Here is a 16,530-nt window from a genome sequence, read left to right as displayed (position 1 = left end):
TGAAAAGAAATAAACTTGATTTCCTGAGTATACCAGGAGTGCATGAATACTCAGGTTACTAGCTCTCCAAATGAAAAGATGACAGAGACAGTTTTCTACCTGAATAGTCACCTAAAACTCTCTATTATGTTGGCGTATCTTCCTCAGCCTTCTCATCCAATATATCTGCCTGCTCCCTTCTGGACTTTCCATACCCCCACTCTTCCCTACAATTCTCAGCACTCTCAGCACTCAGCCCACTGTACAGCTTCAAGTCTCAGTATCTGTCCTGATCTGCCACTGGGTGGAGTCTCTCAAAGGACATCTAAGTTGGGCTAATTTCCACTTATAAGTGAGAATGTACCATGCATGCCTTTCTGGGACTGGGTTACCTCATACAGGATGATCATTTCTAATTCCAACCATATGCCTTCAAATTTCAAGATTTCCTTGTTTTTAATAGCTGAGCAGTATTACATTGTGTAAATCTATCAGTTTCTTTATCCATTCTTCAGTTGATGGACATGTAGATTTTTTCCAGATTCTGGCTATTATGAATAAAGCTGCTTTGAACATAGGTGAGCAAGTGTCCTTGTAATATGGTGGAGTATCTTTTGGGCATATGTCTAGGAGGGGCATAGCTGCATCTTGAGGTAGAACTATTGCCAAATTTCTGAGAAAGTATCTGAATTTTTTATCTTGTCACAAGAATATACACCCTAGCTGTAGCAGATAAACATGATTCTATAGATAGGTAAGGTAAAATAATTAGAAAAGGTCTGCAAAAACCTCAAAGTCCTACAGAATATGTACTTTAAGGATGTTTTTATTTTTTTAAGGACTCTTTGACAATAATACCAGTTAACTCCTGGCAACACCAAGTATACCTCAAAGAAGATGATGAACATCAAAGAACTTCCTTATGGAGATGCTTCTAAGGTGCCAAACCATGCACTTGACAGAATGTCTTTATTTTTGCCACAGACAGATTCTACCTAAAATGAAGCTTGGTTCATTTCCCGTGGCGGCAGCCATTAGGTGAGCCAAGATGGATGCATATAAACACATCCAGGAGCTATGGAGGCAGAAGCAAGCTGATGTGGTGAGCTTTCTTCTGAGGGTTTGCTGTTGGCAATAGCTACAGCCCTCTGTGCTGCACAGGGCTTCCCATACCACTTGGCCTGATAAGGAACAAAGGCTGGGCTACAAGAGCAAGAAAGGTTATGTCATTTACAGGATGTGTGTTCGTCATGGTGGCCACAATCACACAGTTCCTAAGGGAGCAACTTAAGGCAAGCCATGCACCATGGTGTTAACCAGCTAACATTTACATGAAGCCCTCAGTCTGTTGATGAGGAGAGAGCTGGACACCATCATGGGGCTTTGAGAGTCCTGAACTCTTACTGGGTTGGTGAAGATTCCATATATAAATTTTTTGAAGTTATCCTCATTGATCCATTCCATAAAGCTATCAGAAGACATCCTGACACCCAGTGGATCACCAGACCAGTCCACAAACACAGAGAGATGTATCGGCTGACATTCTGTTCACTGCAAGAGCTGTGGCCTTGGAAAGGGTCACAAGTTCCCCCACACTATGGGTAGTTTTCATGCTGCAGCCTGGAGAAGACACAATACTCTCCAGCTCCACCATTACTGCTAATACCCGCAATGTTTGTAAAATTCACACCCAATAAATAATTTAGGACAGTCAAAAAATTGGCAAGCTTGTATGCAGGCAGAGTTGATGGCCAAACCCTGCTAAGACAGGGTAAGCAAGTTCTCAATAGTTCCTGCCATAAATATGTCTGTCAGATATACTGGGCCAGTAGGATGAAGATGATGCTCCAATGTAATAAAGAGTTTTGGGTGACTGTTCAGGTGGGAAACTGTCTCTGTCATTTTTTTTTAATTTGGAAGCTGCTAACCTGTACTTCCTGTTGGACTTGGTTAATTAATTTTATTCCTTCTCAAGTCTCTGATGAGGTTGAAGACCACTTAGTTTAGTTTTAGAATTAAGCTTAGTTGTTTAAGTGTTAAGATATTCTTAGGTCTAGATAAATGTTGTGAGTTTATAAAACTGAGATATAGATATTGATTTACATTCAGAATTTTAGACTCACCAAGACAGTAAATATATTTTCTTCAAGATTTCCAAATACAAAAAGCAAAAACACTATGAATGTAACATTTATGTGATTCCTTGGTTGTTTCTTGGTTCTTCCTGCTTTACTTACTTTATTTTATATGTATGTAAAAATATAAATGTATGTGTTAAGCTGTGTCAGAATGCAGAAACTTAAGGGAAACAAACTCATGGAGTAAACGTATTCTTAAAAGAAAAAAAAAGTGCTCAGTGTCCATAGTCATCAGGGACAAACAAAGCAAAAGGACTCTGAGATTCCACCTTACACATGCCAGAATGGCTAAGATCAAAAACTCAAGTGAAATCACATGTCGGCGAAGATGCAGAGAAAGGGGGACACTCCTTCACTGCTGGTGAGAGTGCAAACTTGTACAACCTCTTCAGAAGTCAATTTGGCTCTTAGGAAATTGGGAATAGTGCTACATCATGACCCAACATAGATGACTTCTGAGAGATTCCACCCAGCAATGGGTCGGGACATATTCTGAGACCCAAAGCTAGACTCTTGGTTGAGAGCTGTGAAGTATATGGAAGATATGGGGGATGGAAGGATGGATTGTGGGGTTTCCAAAGCTGTACAAGGAGACTGTCAAGGATGGCAGATCTGCACCCAGGGGGGCCTGCAAAAACGGATGTACAAACCAATAACATTGCAAGCAGAGATCCTAGACCCTCTGTTCAGATGTAGCTGACAGACAGCTCATTCTCTACATGTAGAAGGGGAGCGGAGAGCAGGGGACTGCCTCTGACAGGAACTCTTGTGCTCTCAGTTTGATCAGTGCCCTATGGGAACACAGAAGAAGGGGATTCAGGTTATCCAGACTGGGAGCAGGAAGATAAGAACGAGGAGATTATAGTCAAGATGTAATGTAAATAAATTATAAAGAAATATGTATTAAAAATAAAATATGATAAAAATCATTGGCATCAAGAAAATGGTGTACAGCTGTGCATTATAAAGAAATTGTATGTATTTGAGTAAAAATATACCCCCTATAGGCTCATATATTAGTCCCCAATTTTTTAACTTTCTGGGAGGGATTGGAGGTATGGCCTTCTTGGATTAGGTATAGACTTGTTGAAAAAAGCTTGTCACCAGCTGCCTGCTGCCTGAAGCGTAGGATGTAAAGTTCTTAATTACTCATCTGGCACCACACCCATCTGTCTCCTACCTCGATGCTAATGGACTAACCCTTTAAAACCATAAGCAAGCTCTCAATTAAATACTTTCTTTTATATGTTTCCTTGATCATGTTACCATCTCCCAGTGATAAAAATGTAACTAAGACATTTTATGAGTAGACTAATAGTAAGTGTAACAAGATATTAAATCAGAGACATATTAACACTATGCAAAAGGCATTGAAGTTCTTCCATGAAAAAGGTGCAGTGGAAGGGTTAGATGATAAAGGGATTGTTGTCTGTGAGTTACTACTATTTTGTAGACTAGAATGTTTACAGAAAAACATGTGTTAAGACAGCCGCTAGCCATATGTGGAAGGTACAACATGCTGCTAATGGAAGCCATAAACTAGTATACCAATATTTTGTGAGGGACAGCTTTTCATGTTGGACCAGAGGGATGAAGATTTAGTTCTGAATGATTTTACATGGTCATATAGATATTGACATGATATCTAATATGTAATGGAAATAAATAACAAGGATATGAATTATATTTTATTTGAAAAATACTTAAAATAACAATAAATAGAAGAACACTTTTCTTAAATTTTACATTGGAAATATATGTTAGTGAACTCTAGTGCCCCATATTTGACCACTCCCCTTTGGTGGGGAGGCCTGGTGGCACTCAGAGAAAGGATACGCAGGCTACCAAGATGAGACTTCATAGGCTATGACCATATGGTGGGGGAGGAGATCCACTTCTGTCACAGACCTATGGGAGGGGAATAGCATGAAAGAGGAGGGAGGGAGAAATGGAAACAAGTGATAGGATAACACTTGAGCTGTAATCTAAATAAATTAATTTAAAAAAAGAAATATATGTTGGGTTAAGAATAGGTAAATATGTATAGTTTGAGTTCCATAATGAGAGATTTAAACTTAATAAATTACATTATAAAACATTTTTAGAAATTTTTAGGTTGTCACTGCTTGTAATAGTGTCTACAGTGAAATACAGCATGATATGTAAACATTTTGCCTTATTAATAGTTTAAGGATCTGAAATTTGACAGTGACCTTGTACATGCTTGTATCTGACAAGGATTTCAATTTTTAATTTATATACATTCCAAAAATATAAAAATCTTTGATTAAGTAATAAATATTATTTGTTTAATATATGTAATACAAACTTCTAATTATAGAATATAGATAGATATATACTATCGTGTCACTGAATCTTATACAGTGACTAATTTCCCAATTCACATTGTGGCATTTTGAAATTACTTATAAATTCACCTCTTATTACATTTATCTGTCAGTTTGACTACCATCATAGGTGGAATGAAATTGTGCCTAAAACTTTAGCTCAGGTTTGGAACATGTGGATGTATTTGCTAGAGTTTGCGAAACTGTTCTGTTAAGGATGATGAAATTGTTTCAGCATTAGTTGGATGAAGTAACTACATTAAAAGGATAGTATGAGGAGGAATTTTTCTTGCATCATCAGATTTTTACCTGAGGAATTCCATCATTTCAGGGCCCAAAGACCTTTAAAAGCTTCTGTAAGTTGAATAATTACATCTTCAAATAAAATTTTCAACCAATTTCCTTTGGTCCTAAACTTGTTCATATGTCACTCAATGTATACCTGCAGAGTGACTTCGTTATATGTCTTCTGACATCCATTGTCCTCACTGACACTCACGGGAAATGAAGATAACATTGCCTCTGAGCTACAAACTTGATGAAACTTCTTTTATTACACATCCAAATTTTTAATGCAATGAAATGCAATTAAAGCATTCTCAAGAATTGCTTGTATCATGAATAGCTAAATTAGCTTGGTTTTACATTGAAAATTTAGATCAATTATTTTTCAATGACAGAGTGCAATTTTTCCATCACAGGCATATTTCATTTTTTCTCTTTACTCTGCCTTCTTCCTTCTTGACATCCATTTTAGAACTGTGTAGAACATTTTGTATATTCCGTTATACAAAGATAAATAATATTTAGGCTATACAAACATCCTAGGAAAAAATAGTCTATTCATAACAAATATATGATAACTTAGTGCTTGTCCAGGAAATATTTCTATTGATTCCTTTTGCTTTTCTGCTTTCAACCTTGAAAAGCAGAGAACAGTTACGTTTGGAATTGATGTGGTGTCTTCACAAGTTCATTTTATCCCATTGTCACATGAAGCTGTTAAATGTGTGAAAAATTGAATCTCTTTATAAGGTATGTACTTAAAACACCCTGCAATAATAAGAAATATCAAGCATTTTCTTTATTTCTCCCAAATGACAAGAGTCATTGTGAATTATTTCATCACCTTTTGCTTTGCAGAATCAACATATTGAAGTAATTTTAAATGAATATTTTCCTTGAATATTTAAAATTATATGTATAATCTGATGTTTTTTGTGACAGTGCCATAAAGGAAAATAATAGATCTCCTGAAGAATTAGGAATAAAGCATTCTTTTCCACCAAATTTCAATTGTTGTGAGGAATTTTTGACATTTTATTTTACCAACAAAAGTAATACTATTCAAATGTAGTCACATTAATGATTAAAAGTAATAAATCATTTGAGATCAGAAATGATTATGTCTTCCAAGTTCCAAGGTTTTGATCATCACATAGCACTTAGGGTTCTATGAAGAAGTATAGATATCACATTCAGAATTTCTATTAGAAGACAGTACTCTCTCTGTTACCTGTTACTCATGAACTAATTTTTAAAAAGACACTATGATCAGGGAGAAAACATACAATGTCCAATTATATTCTCATGAGATGAATATCTCACTTTAATGTGGATATCTAAACAGTAAGTGCTCTTTCAATTTCAATTTTTACAAATTTATTTTTATTATATTCAGACCTCACGTATAGGTAATGTTTGCAAATGACTTGAAAGCATACACAAATGAAGGAACACTGAAGTAGTAACTGGCAGCTTTCAGGAATTCACACATACATATCCACAGTGTTCTCTCCATTCCCATCCTCACAAGTGCATGTAATTCATATGCTTGTATTCTGTTCTGATCATCATTATGAAAATACATTTTAATACAAAGTTTTATAATATAGAATAACAAAAGTAATGCAGTGGATTAATGGCTATCACTAAAATGGACTATTGAACTAAACAGATTTCTTAAGGGAAGTTATGCGAACAGCTGGGAGACACTTTTAAAAGGTTTCAAAATCCTTAGTCATCAGTAAAATGCATATCAAACCTTCTTTGCAATTCCAGATCATTCTACTCAGATGGTCATTATAAAGTAGTGGTACACATCCTGAATTCCCGGCAGATGCAGGTGTCTATTTGAGTCAAAGACACCTGGTCTTCAGAACAAGTTCCATGACCACCAGGGTTACACAGAGAACCCCTGTGCAAAAATGAAAATAAATAAATAAATGGAGAATAGAAAGATATAACTACATGAAAAGAATATCAGTAACAATAATTGCTAATTGGATATGGGAGGCAAGAAATGTTTAAGCACTATTGATAGTAGGATACGTCAGTGCAGCCAATTTGAAAATTAGCCCAGAACTTTCTCAGGAAATTTAAAACAAAACTTCCTTTTGACTTAGATCCATCATTTATGGGAACATAACCAAAAGTTTCAATATAATAATAAAGAGATAATTGCACATCCATGATCACTGCTAAGAATTAGCATAAGCCTATATGTACATCAACCGATTAATGGATAATAAAAATGTGATACATAGTTGAGCAAACGTCCTTGTTGTATGGTAGAGCATATTTCAAGTATATACCCAGGAGTGATATGACTGGGTCTTGTGGTAGCACTATTGCCAGTTTTCTGAGAAACTGACAGATTGATTTCCAAAGTGGTTGTATACGTTTGCACTCCCACCAGCAATGGAGGGTTGTTTCCCTTTTAGGAAGCATGTGCTGTCTTTTGAATTTTTGTTCTTAGCCATTCTGATAGTTTTAAGATGAAATCTCAGAGTTCTATTGATCTGCATTTCCTTGATGACTAGGGACACTGAGTATGTTTCTTATCCATTTGATATTCCACTGTTGAGAATTCTCTTTTAGTTCTGTACCACATTTTTCCTTTTTTTTTTTCACTTTTTAATTACTTTATTCATATTACCTTTCAACTGTTTTCCCATCCCTTGTTTCCTCTCATTCCTCCCTCCCTCCTGCTTTCACCCTATTCTCCTCCCCTATGTCTGTGACTGAGGGAGACCTCTTCCTCCTCTCTATGATCATAGGGTATCAAGTCTCTTGTTGATAGCCTGTTATCCTTCCTATGAGTGTCACTGGGCTTCCCCATTAAGGAGATGTGGTCAAATATGGGGCACCAGAATTTGTGTGAAATTCAGTCGCTGCTCTCCACTCAACTGTGGAGAATGTCCTGTCCATTGGCTAGGTCTGGGTAGAGCTTCAATGTTTATTGCATGTATTGTCCTTGGTTGGTGCCATAGTTTGACAGCCTACAGATTGGGAAAAGATCTTCACCAACCCTATATCTGACAAAGGTCTAATATCAAAATATATAAAGAAGTCAAGAAATTATACATCACCAAACCAAATAATTCATTTGCGAAATGGGGCTCAGAACTAAACAGAGCTCTCAACATGAGAATATCAAATGGCTGATAAACACTTAAAGAAATGCTCAAGCTTCTTGGTCATCAGGGAAATGCAAATCAAAACAACTCTGAGATTCCATTTTACACTCATCAGAATGGCTAAGATCAAAAATTCAAGTGACACCACATGCTGGTGAGGATATGGAGAGAGAGGAACACTCCTTCATTGCTGGTGGGAATTCAAACTTGTACAACCACTTTGGAAATCTATCTAGCACTATCTCAGAAAACTTGGAATAAGGCTTCCTCAAGACCCAGCTATTCCACTCCTTGGAATATACCCCAAAGATGCTCCAGCACACAACAAGAAAATTTGCTCAACCATGTTCATAGCAACCTTATTCATAATAGCCAGAACATGGAAACGGCCTAAGTGTCCCTCAGTAGAAGAATGGATAAAGAAACTGTGGTAAATTTGTGGACAAGTGCATAGAACTAGAAAGGATCATAATGAGCGAGTTAACCCAGAAGCAGGAAGACCCAAATGGTCACACATAATTGGACACTAGCCCCAAGGGGGGTGTCCCATGGAAGTCTTCACTTACCAGGAAATTGGGAAAGATGTGAGGACATCCTGTTAGGACTCTAGGTAAATTAAATATGGGAGAATGGGGAAATAGAATGATCCAGATGGTCCTAGAAACCTATAAGAAGAACATTAGGACAGGCAGATCTGGGCCCAAGGGTTCTGCTCAAACCATGTACCTCATTTTTAATTGGATTATTTAGTTTGGTGATGAATGCCTAATTATCATTCAGGAAGACGAATAGAGTATAGACACCAGAAGCAGTAGAGGAGAAGGAACAGGACAGATGCCTTCCGTAGAGGTCCTCTGAAAGATTCCACCCAGCAGGAGATCCAAGCAGATGCTGCGACTCACAGCCAAACTCCAGGGTGGAGCACCAGGAGTATTATGGAAGAGACCTGGAGGGGTAAAGAGCTCCACAAGGAGACCAATGGAACCAACAGTTCCAGGTGGAGGAGCAGGATGCTGTAGAGACTAAGGCATTAGCTGAGGACCTTGAATCATAGAGACCTAGATCTTCTGCTCAAATGGAGTAGATAGGAAGTAAAGTCTCCTTGTGGCTCTCATAAAATGAGATTAGGTACTATTTCTAACATGGACTCTGGCCCCCACATGTTGATCTCTTCCCCCTGATGGGACAGACTTGCCAGGCCACAGAGGAAACCCAGGCAGTCCAGATGAGACTTGCCAGATTCACTTTAGATGTTAGAGGAGGCAGGCTCCCCTTTCTGAGGACTAGGGAGGGAGGGAGAAGGTATGAGGGATGGTGGGAACGAGAGGCAACAAGGGAGGGAGGGGGTTACAATAGGGATATAAAGTAAACAAATTAAAAATTAAAAGAAAGTGTGGTACATATATACAATGAAATTTTATATAAAATGATGTCCTAAAACCTGCTGGTGAAATGAACGGGACTGTAAATTTCATACTAAGTGAAGTCATCCGGCACAGAAGAACAAACACCAGAGGTTCTGAGTCATGTTCAGAATGCGTAAGTTCAGTGTGCTTAACTTAGAGTAGACATGAAAGGCAGGGACTAGTAAGGGAACATCCAGTATAAGGTTGCTTTAAAGGGTTTAGAATAGAAAAAATAATAAGAGTGAATGCATATGGAGGTAAAGAGATTTAAGTGGAGAGAAGGTATGGGATTGGTTGAGCAGAACGGGGTTAACTAAAGTGAAGGGAGTGTGAAAAAGTCATATAAGACTCTAGTACCTCGTAAACTAAATTAAAATAAAACATATGAAATAGAGTTACAAAAGAATTATCTTGTATGAACAAATGGTGCTGCTGATGGAAACAGTGGCTTCCTAAGTTTATTCCTAGTTCCAGGTTTGTGCAGGAGCAGGAAGGTAAAGATATCCCAAAGACACCCAAGCTATTCAGGATCTTGTCGACGTGCTTGGTGTCCAGGAAGAACTATAGGACAAGACCTTGTTGCTGAAGACCCTATACATGTTGATTTCAAGTTATCGAGAAAACAAGCTGGAACTGAGCTGAAACCCTGGTTGCTAGCTTTATAAGTGTCAGAAGTTATTATACAACTTTCTGTCAGAGACCAGGCATCAGTGGTCTTTTCCATTTATAGACCCAACAAATCAACAAAAAAGCAAACAATCCTCCCCCTACCCCACACACAAACTTCTGGGCAACAAATACCCACTTGTGCGGTGGAAGTACAACCAGAGTAGTGGTAACCAAATCCCTTTGTACTAGGCTTGGATTATGCCCTGGTCCACTTGTAGAAACCCATGCAGATGCTATAGTTTTGACAAGAGAACTCACTACTTAAAAAAAAAAACATAACATCACATTGCCTTCTAAATATCTATAGTGATAGACAGCATTTAAAAAGACAGTAGCAGTATACTAAATAACTCATTAATTTGATTTACTCTACAAGACAGAGGTGAAAATTAGTATTTTGGTGAGAAAAAAAAATAATGTAAGGCTTATATGGAGGATGTCACCGAGATCACTACTAGACTACATTATGAAAGGGTCATGGTATTTCATAATAATCCCAGAACAAAGGCAGGGATTGTAATTCTATGCTACTGGTCTTCATGTCTAAGAAGTCTTCATGGACCAGAAACAATCTCACAGCTTTCTTGGCGGGGGTGGTACTGTGGTAATACTCTCTGTCTCTCTCTGTCTCTGTCTCTCTGTCTCTGTCTCTGTCTGTCTGTCTGTCTGTCTGTCTGTCTGTCTCTCTCTCTCTCTCTCTCTCTCTCTCTCTCTCTCTCTCTCTCTCTCTCTCTCTCTCTCTCTCTCTCCGTGTGTGTGTGTAAATGTGATGTTTTATTTTATTTTTTAAATATTTTATTAATTTATTCATATTACATCTCAGTTATCCTATCCCTTGTATCTTCCCATTCCTCCCTCCCTCCCATTTCCCCCCTACTCCCCTCCTCTATGTCTGTGACTGAGGGGGACCTCCTCCCCTGTATATGCTCATAGCATATTGAGTCTCTTCTTGGTGACCTGTTATCCATTCTCTGAGTACCACCAGGCCTCCCCATCAAGGGGACATGGTCAAAAATGGGGTACCAGAGTTTGTCTGAAAGTCATACCTCCCTCTCCATTCAACAGTGGGGAATGTCCTGTCCATCTGCTAGGTCTGGGTAGGGGTTCGAACTTTACTGCCTATATTTTTCTTGGTTGGTGCCATAGTTTGAGCAGGACACCAGGACCCAGATCTATCCTTCATAATGTTATTCTTGTAGGTTTCCTGGACCCTCTGGATCCTTTTGTTTTTTCATTTTCCCATGATTCTCTCACCTAAAGTCCCAATAGGATGTCCTCCCCTCTGATCCACTTTCCTGGTAAGTAAAGTCTTTAATGGGACATGTCCCTTGGCTAGTGTCTCGACCCTGCACTTTGTATATCACATGAAAAAACATTCCTGCAATCACCTAGGCATTTTACTTTGTCAGTAGTACATAAAATCTTGATCAGAACCTATAAAATATGTTGTCTCTATTCAACAAAAGTAGTAACATTATTCAAACATGAAGTCAACTTGTTATTCATTTCAAATAGTTCTGTTTTTTTGTATAAGATCAATTGCTTTGAGACATTAAAATAAACAAGGAAACTTTGTGAAACTAGTAAAATGACAATTTTCATGCGACTGTCAATTCTGAACTTTAACATTAACTGGTGACTTCAAAGTAAGCAAATCAATTTGTATTTTCATTATTATTTTTACACAGGACTTAGGATTGAACCTTAACCCTTCTAGGCAAGTGCTCCAACACTGAGGTGTATCCCCTTGTCCAATTTTGTCCTTTACAGTGTAACTTGAATGTTGTCCCATAGATTTGGGTCCCCTCTAAGACATCATAAATGCTTCCTGAAAAAGAGTGATTGATGACTGTGATAAGCTTCCTTTAAAATTTTTTATTATGTATATTGCAAAAAATCTGGAAAATTGTGTTATGATTAATGTTTTGTGAGTAGATACTTAATTAACATCCTTGAAATGTTGATTGTCCTGTATGTAAAAGTCATGTTGCCTGTTTCCACCTAATTAAATGAGAAAATAAAAAGTCTGTCTGAGAATATGTTGTTGCCTAATCCGGGAAAGAATACAAGAAATACAATCTTAGTACAGGTCAAATTAGTTTTGGCCCTATAAGTGTGTGTGTGTGTGTGTGTGTGTGTGTGTGTGTGTGTGTGTGTGTGTGTGTGTGTCTGTGTGTGTGTCTGTGTCTGTGTGTCTGTGTGCATCCATGGGCACAGCATCCACGTGTTCCCAAGCACAGGTGCACAAATGTGAGCAGGGACCCATGCGTGTGTTGATGCATACAGTGGCTTAAGGTCTGCCTTAGCTGAGATTCAGGAGTTGTCAGCTTATTTCTTGAGCTATCATGTGGATGCTAGGAACTAACTCTGCATTCTCAGCAGGAGCAGCCAGTGGTCTTACAGAAGCATCTTTCCCACTCCTACTTTACACTTGAGACATGGTCTCTCACTGTTTTACAGATGTTACCAAGAAGGCTAGTCCAATTGGCCATGTAGACCTGGAAAACCACTGTCCCACACCTCTCCAGTACTGATACTACTTTCACCATGCCCAGCATTGTTTATGTGAGTTCCGGATTAAACCCAGGCCCTGGTGCTTGTAAGGCATTTACTCTGCTGACAACTGTCTTCCTAGACTTATTCTCCACAGACACTAGCAGTATGCCACTCAATCTGCTCAGAGAGTCCATCAAAAACGAAACATCCTCTGTTACTCCACCTACAATAGCTGCTTACCTTTCCTCAGCAGCACAGACTATATGGTGGGCTGAAAAACAGAAAGGATCAGGTTTAGAATCTTACCCAAATGGAAGTGAATTTTAGATGTTTGTAATTCATTCCTTTCAGTATTCTAATGAGCTTGTCCCATTGAAGTGTTGCCTGTGATAACTGAAAGCTGTTGAAGGAACAGGACATTCAATTTTCCATTCTCGCACTCTGAAACATATGCTCATTTGTGGCAATGATGAGAAAAATAGCATTTGGTATCTTAAAATGTTCCCAATCTTTTTGTGGTTTCTCTTGAATATGAATTAATGGTGCATATGATGTTCTTTTAAAAATGTAATGGCAATATTCTTGGATCTTGAGTAGTCTTTTTTTGTTGTTGCATTTGGTTGTATTGGGTGGGTTGTTTTGTGTGCAACATTATTTTTCTGTCTACAAGCTAAATCCAGGCCAGTGGTTTTCAATTTTTACCTTCAGGAAAGTATGGGAAGTTGGAAATCTTTTTTAGATTTTTTAAGCAATATATTTATTCATCAAAATGTTAAAAGTTATGATCATAACATACATAAAAAACAACCAAGTTATTCAGTGTTTCAAATTATTGTTATCTTACCATTTGAAATTTCAGGGAAAATAAATCAGTATTCTTCATGCACTCTTAAAAATTTCAGAATTATAATATTTTACATGTATTTCTAAAAATCTTTACCTTTTGTTAAATAGTTACTAGCTGTTTGTGGTTTTTTAATGTTGTCTATTTAAACTATTACTCTCTTTGTTTATTGACAGTTATTTCCTCAGTACTTAACTCCTTAAATTCTTTTTAATTTCTGTATATTAGTACATGTCTGAGGTATAATTGGTAAAAATTGTGAAAGAATTTTTCCCATTCTATGGTGTATCTGTATGCGCTACTGATAGATTTTTGGTTCTCTCTCTCTCTCTCTCTCTCTCTCTCTCTCTCTCTCTCTCTCTCTCTCTTTCTCTCTGCATAAAACCCTTTAAATTTTATGTATTTTTAACTGTTGATATGTGGGGCTACTTCTACTATTGGTATTCTGCTCAGAAAGTTCTTGCCTACCCCAATTTCTCAAAATTTGTTTTTGTTGTCCTCTAGTAGTTTTAGTGTTTCCAAGGATGAATAATAAAGTACAAAGCAAAAGGAAAACATAACAAGCAGGTGTATATAACATAATATCAAAACTACTCTGAAGTGATAGAAGTGACACAACATGTTAACTATAACATTTCTGATATGTCTGGGTAGTATTTCTGTTGGTAGTCTTGTGTCATTCCTGTCCCCTCTGGGTCCTTATATTCACCTCCCCTCTCCTGCTTCCCGAGACTCCTTGGAGCTCCACCTAATTCTTGCCTGTAAGTCTTAGAATCTGAATTGATCAGCTACTGGGTGGGGCCTCTCATGGGACAGTTATGGTAGAATCCTGTATGTATTCATAGTAGAGTATTTTTAATGGAGTCAGAGGTTGGCCCTCTCCCATGGAGTGGGTCTCAGGTTGGTCCAGGCATTGGTTGGGAATTCCCTCAGACTCTGCTCTATCTTTATCTCTACACATCTTGTAGTCAGGATAGATTTGGGGTTGAAGTTTTTGTGGGTGGATTGGTGCTCCACCCCACCACTATAAGTCCTGCAGGTCTACAAGGACTCCTCATCAGTCTCCATTTCCCCTGCTGATAGGAGGCTATGCTAGAAACATCCCCATATCCTCCTGTTAGCCTACCCTGTCACATGTCTCTAGCTTGTCTCAGTGCTGCCTCTGCCCTCCCTTTCCCTTTTGTCTCCAAGCCCTCTCACCTTGCTGCCTACCTTCCCACATGTGTTTCCCCCTTCTTCCTTCCCGAGACGCTCTCCTTACCAGTCCTCTTTGACATATACTTCCCATATCTGTTCTATGTCCTCATATAAACGAGACACTAACACTCAGGAAGTGCAAGGAGAAGATTTTAAAACTTTGAAGGAGGAAAATATATTAAAACAGATGAAGGAATTGAGTGAATCCTATGAAGAATTAGAGGGAAATATTATCAAACGGGAGAAAGAAATAAAAATAAAAAAAAAAAGAATAAACTATTCAAAGCCTTAAAAAAGAATTAAAAAAAAAACCTGAGACAATCCTGTAGTTGGAAAACCTAGGGAAGAAAATAGGAACTGCAGCCACAAGCAACAATCACAGAATATAATACAAGAGATGGAACAGAGAGTTTCAAGTTTAGTAGATACAGCAATCAAAGTAAACTTTAAAACTAAAAAGTTTTTGACACAAAATATCCAAGAAATTTGGGACACTATAAAATGACCAAACCTAAGAATAATAGAAATAGAAGAAGGAGTATACACCAGGCTCCATGGGCCAGAAAATATCTTCAACCAAATAGAAGAAAACTTCCCCAACCTAAAGAAAGAAAGGTTCATAAATATACAAGAAGCCTACAAAGCTCCAAACAGATTGAACCAGAAAAGAAAGTCTTCCCACTACATAATCTGCAAGAGAAAAAGACCAACTCACATATAAAGGAAAGCTTATCAGAATTATACCTGACTTCTCAACAGAGACTATGAAAACCAGGAGGACCTGAACAGATGTCATGCAGACACTAAGAGACTACAGATGACAAGCCAGACTACTGTATCCAGAAGAACTTTTAGTCACCATACATGAAGAAAACAAGATATTCCATGACAAATCCAAGTTTAAAAGGTACCTAGCCACAAATCCAGCCCTACAGAAGACACTAGAAGGAAAATTCCGACCATAGGAAGCTAACTACACTCAGGAAAACACAGGAAAGAACTCCACATCTGTAAAACCAAAATAAAGGAAACACACAGACACACACACACAGAGACACACACACACACACAACCAACAACAACAACAAAAAAACCAGGAACAACCACTTGCCATTAATATCTTGCAGTATCAATGGACATAGGTGAACAGAATGGATGCAAAAAGGACTCATCATTCTGCTGCAGACATTACCTCAGAGTAAAGGGATGGAAAAAGCTATTCTAAGCAAATGAACCAAGAAGCAAGCTGGAGTAGCCATTCTAATATCTAATAAACAAACATTCAACCCAAACTAATAAAAAGATATGGGGAAGGACACTTCATGCTCATCAAAGAAAAAAAAAATGCACCAAGATAATATCTTAATCCTGAATATCTCTGCCACAAACCTAGGAGCACCCATATGTATAAAAGCAACACTACTACAGCTTAAATAACAATATAACCCCCCATATTAATATGGAAGGCTTCAATGTCCCACCCTTTCCAATAGACAGATCCTCAAGACAGAAACTAAATGGAGAAATAATAAAAATAATATATGTCATTTTCATAGGTCCATTTCAACAGATACGAGGAGAACTTTCCACCCAAACACAAAATAATATGCCATCTTCTCAGCACCCAATGGAAGTGTCTCCAAAATAGACCATATACTTGATCACAAAGGAAGGCTCAACATATATAAGAAGATTCAAATAACCCATTACATCTTACCATACCACCATGAATTAAAGCCAGAAATTAACAGCAACAGAAACAACAGAAAGACTAAAACTCATATAAATTGAACAACTTCTTACTCAATGGCAACTGGGTCAGGGAAGAAATAAAAAATGAAATCAAAGACTTCCTAGTATTCAATGAAAATGAAGGTACAACATACCCAGACTGATGGGACAAAATGAAACCTGTGCTAAGAAGAAATTCCATAGCACCAGGCACCTTCATAAAGAAAGTTGAGAGATCCCATACTAGCCATTTAGCAGCACAACTGAAAGCCCCAAAACAAAAAGAAGCATACCCACCCAAAA

General features: G+C 37.8%; 1 pseudogene; it reads left to right on the top strand.

Annotated features, from left to right (window-relative positions):
• Positions 1-1,027: 1,027 nt before the first annotated feature.
• On the top strand, positions 1,028-1,642 carry LOC127194900 (60S ribosomal protein L15-like; annotated as a pseudogene).
• The last annotated feature ends 14,888 nt before the right edge of the window (positions 1,643-16,530 follow it).

Source organism: Acomys russatus, chromosome 10 (assembly GCF_903995435.1).
Source record: "Acomys russatus chromosome 10, mAcoRus1.1, whole genome shotgun sequence".
NCBI classification, from domain to species: Eukaryota; Metazoa; Chordata; class Mammalia; order Rodentia; family Muridae; genus Acomys; species Acomys russatus.
Note: the sequence above shows the minus strand (reverse complement) of the source record. Positions and strands in the feature narration are given on the sequence as shown.